This window comes from Triticum aestivum, chromosome 4A (assembly GCF_018294505.1).
Source record: "Triticum aestivum cultivar Chinese Spring chromosome 4A, IWGSC CS RefSeq v2.1, whole genome shotgun sequence".
Taxonomy (NCBI): Eukaryota; Viridiplantae; Streptophyta; class Magnoliopsida; order Poales; family Poaceae; genus Triticum; species Triticum aestivum.
In genome coordinates, this window is record NC_057803.1 from 59641231 (window position 1) to 59646062 (window position 4832).

Here is a 4832-nt window from a genome sequence, read left to right on the forward strand (position 1 = left end):
GCGGCATTGCAAGTCGCCAAAGGATCAGGCTTTGAGGTTGAAAGTAAAAATTCAAAACGCCAAGGGATATGTTTGTGCTGCTGCTCTTCATGTTGATGCTGCTGTGCACGCTTCTACAGCTCACTTCAAAATCCTAAAGATTTTTAATCACGGCGCTTCAAATATGCGAACGAACAGACATCAATTATCAAGTGGTCGTCTGGTATTAATTGAAGCGAAGCAAGTCTAGTTACGGAGTGATATTCCTTGAGCACTGTTTACATAAGGGCCAAGTTGAGAAGGACGCCAAAGTTCTATGTGCTGCTCGAGGGGCATGACTTTAAAAATAATAATTGGCTGGATGCGTGGGCATCTGTTTGGACTTGAAGGCCATCATTTGGTCAAATTACTGTGCAATCACTTCATATGGGTTATAAATCAGATGATATCCGTCCAATCTATTTTGTTAACACATATTAATTATTTTTTTATTTTTTTGGAAACAATTATTCCGTCCTAGAATATTTTTGTGCGTAGGAGAATTATTCATTACAAAGTGGCATTATACCGCGAAGATGAAGGCGTGCCAACATCATTCGGCACAGGTGGTCGTCTGTGTCGCGTTACTCAACGGGCTCCTGCACCGGCTTACAACATCGTGGCTATCTCTCGCAACCGCATCGGCTTATAACGCTGTGGCCGTCTTTCGCAACCGAACCAGCTTACAACATCGCGGCCGTCTCTCGCGACCGCGCTGTCTTCAAACGTTGCGGTTGACTTCTATGTCTACATCAACACGCCAGGGGCTGCATACACCAGTACGAGCCGCCCAACGGGCAAGCGCAAGTCGTTGTGCCCGTGGTCCATTTTACATCAACACATGCATCTGACTCGTTGTTCGTGCCCGCGGCCGACTCACCCGCGTCCGTGTCGTTTCCAACGCCGCGGCCGACTCTCCCGTCCGCGCCGGCTTACAACGTCGCGGCCGACTGCTCCCGCGGTGATAATAGTTTCCGACCTAACATATCAGGTAAAATCCATCCAACATATATTTTATATTGTTTTCTTTAAAAAGAGCAATTATTCTATCTTGTAAGTTCTCCAATGTAGGATGGGGTTATTATAACATTGCGTTGTTGAAGGACTCATACCGGTTTATATCACAGTTAAATATGGAAAGTCTCAAACCAACTCCTCGAGTAATCTTAAGACTCGTGGGCTACAATGACATGACTCAGGAACTCCAGGTCGTTTGAGGGAATGATAACCCGGTTCCGGAGGACACGCCATATTGATGAAAATTTAAAGGCTGTCAGAAATTTGTCAGTTCAAAATAAAGATTCTGATTCAAGAGACATCTCTCTCCCGTAAAGCTTTGAAGCTCTCAAATCCGGTTCAAACATCCGGTTCAAGGTAAATTTATCTCTTACAAATCTTTTAAGCTCTCAAATCCGGTTCAAACATCCAGCTCCAGGACAATCTGTCTCCCACAAAGTTTTAAAGCTTTCAAATCCGGTTTAAAGTTCCGGTTCAAAAAGAATTAATCTCTCGCAAGATTCGAGTTCTCAGAAAAATTAAAGGTTGCCAAAGAGAACTTGTTGCCATGATGCGCGGTTCAAACATGGGTATCCTGCCTTACGGCTTATCTTATTATGATCACTTGGGGGCTTCCTGCTCATCGAGCATAGCTATCAATACCCTCTTGATCGGCGCAATGCCAAAATTTATATGGTCACTTGGGGGCTTCCTGTTCAAACATAGGTCGTATTTGAACCAAAGAGAACATAGCTGTTGATACCCTTTTGATTGGCAAACTGCCGAACCTACTTGGGGGCTTCTTGATCGTATCCGAATCATAGCTCAACCCCTTTGGGAATCGACGTGGATCGTATTCGAATCAGCGTCGTTAAACAGCTCTCAAGGTCATTTGGGGGCTTCCTGTTCAAACATAGGTCGTATTCGAACCAAAGAGAACATGGCTGTCGATACCCTCTTGATCGGCATCGCCAAAGCCACTGGGGGCTATATGATCGTATTCGAATCTTAGCTTAACCCCTTTGGAACGGTTTACTGATCGTATCCGAATCAGAAGCCTCAAAAAGTTTTATTCTGTCTCTGGTAAAGTTTATTGCAGCCACAATTACTTAACTTGAGACCTTTTTGGGATTATATCTCAAATATATATAAGTGTTTTATGCTTAACCCGGCTTGACTTTTGACTATAAGTCGCCAGTTTATGACAATCATCATCTATGTGGAAGCATTGGCTTCTAAGGATTGGGTTATCACCCTTACTGCACAGGTTATGTAAGCCGGCAGTACAAATTCAATATCACAGTAGTTATATGTGAGATATTATGACCCGCCCTGGTTTTGACGCTAAGTCGCCAGGGCATATGTTGTTTAAACTCTCTGCAGGATTTGCAGAAATATGACATGTAAATGATTAAGTTCAAGCTCATTACCAAAGTTGATGCTTCAAAATGATTATCAGTTCTGGATTTTTCTCAAAAGGCTATAAGCCGACGGGTCATGAAAATTTCGGTTTACAATGAAGGCGTATTGAATCGCCATCGGCCAAGAGCCGCCGAGTATTTAAACTCCAGATTTACTTGTCAACAGATAGGGTATTTGAATTCTTTAAAATAGCCAACATGGCTGGATTTTCGATGATGATATTGAATGATTGAGGTTTTCATACCAGATTATATTATTCAAATTTTGAATAGCCAACATGGCTGGATTTCTATTATGATTATCAATAACCAGTATTATGATTGAGGTTTTCAAAGTTGCTTTAGCGCCACAGCTATTATCTTTATCAATGGGCATGATTTATTTTACAATGGAGGAAATAGTCCCGAGTTGCTGCAGGCTTACGACCCGACACTTGGGGGCTACATTATTCAAGTTGAGGTTACATCAAATATGCAAGTCTCATGTCGCTTCAAGCATGCACCATGACACTTGGGGGCTAATACAAAGTCATTTTTATTGGCCTTACTGAAGACCCGACTCATCCCATTGTAATGAGCCGGCCCTTGGGGGCTACCAATTGCTCCTGTTAAAATTCAAGATACACAAGCCTTATTCCATTATATATTGAAGGATCCACTGCTCAGTTGGTAAAGCATAAAGCTCTTAACCTTGTGGACGTGGGTTCAAGCCCCAGGATGGGGGTTACATCATATGATATTATTTTTAATGAGAAGTCCCAGCTTAGTATTATCTTACTAAGCCGGCCCTTGGGGGCTACACATTACTGCTCAAATTTACATCATCATATTTACAAAGTCCCTGCTCATTATTACATAATGACCCGACACTTGGGGGCTAATGCATATTGCTCTTTGCTTAAGACAATTCTAGGATAACCTGGCTACACAACTGGATTTCATTTAAAGCCATGGTGATAAGCCTCGGCTTATTCATGCTGATTAAACCGGCCCTTGGGGGCTACATGTATTATGGATATAAGGGAGAAATATCTTCAAATTTTCAGTTTGAGTAAATCAGATTGACCCGGTGTCTGCAAAAATCATAAACCGGCGTCGGCGACAATTATGACTCGGCATCATCTATTTATAACCCGGCAATTTTGGTAATCATAAACCGGCAAGTTTTATATCTCAAGTTGGCTGAATATAAGTTGAATATTTGAAGACCAATATTTTTGTCAAGTCAGAGCATTGAAGGTCGACTCAAATGGATGCTTTATTTACAATATTTCTTCTACAAGAAAATTGACTACGAAGTTGGTCCATTGACCCGGATTTTCCAGAAGGAGGAGATGACAAGGACTTAAGGATGATCAAGTGCCGGCTTACAAGAATATTTAACCCGGAGTGCAACCTGTCAATTTGTTCTTGTGTTTATGTTGCAGATTAGTTTAAGATGGATAAATCCAAATTAAACTTGGGGGCTAATGTCGGGGATATACCCGCGGTATGACCCGGCCAGATGTATAACCCGGCCGGACTTGGCGACTCACTAATGACCCGCCCTGACTGGACGACTCACTAAGTGACCCGCCCGAGCCTGGCGACTTATGGGTGACCTGGCAAGCGGATCAAAGGAGCGACAAGACCCGGGGGCCCAAGAGGCTCAAGGCCCAGAAGGCCGGCTACATTATGGTAGGCTGGCTTAAGAGGAAAGGCGTGAGGAATATCTCCTTTGTGAGGAAGCAAGACCCGGACTTGTAATCAACTTGTAAGAGAAGATAGACTAATCCTAGTCCTACTAGGACTCCACATGTAACCCGCCCCTCTAACTTATATAAGGAGGGGCAGGGCTCCCCAAAGAGGGACAAGAAACAAGAAACAATATCTAGGGCTAGACACCAAGAGGAGAGCCGGCTTCCGGCGACTTCCTCATAATCATAATGAGATCTAGCCACAAACAGCGTGTAGGGTTATTACCGGATGATGTTTCCCGGGGCCCGAAGCTGTCTAAATCCTCGTCTTGTGTGTTGCGTCTCTCGATTCCGCTCAACCCCTTCAAGCTACCACATAGATGCGTTGGCCTCGCGACTAAGTCCTTACACTAGGACATCTGCCGTGACAATTCCACGACACACACTGAACTATCGAGTAGTCATCAGCTTTGCTCTGCCAGGTGTTCATAACATCTGGCATTGCTCCTGCAGCGGGTTTGTCACCTAGCGGTGCTTCCAGGACGTAATTCTTCTGTGTAGCAATGAGGATAATCCTCAAGTTACGGACCCAGTACGTGTAGTTTCTACCATCATCTTTCAACTTAGCTTTCTCTAGGAATGCACTAAAATTCAACGGAACAACAGCACGGGCCATCTATCTACAATAACATAGACATGCAAAATACTATCAGGTACTAAG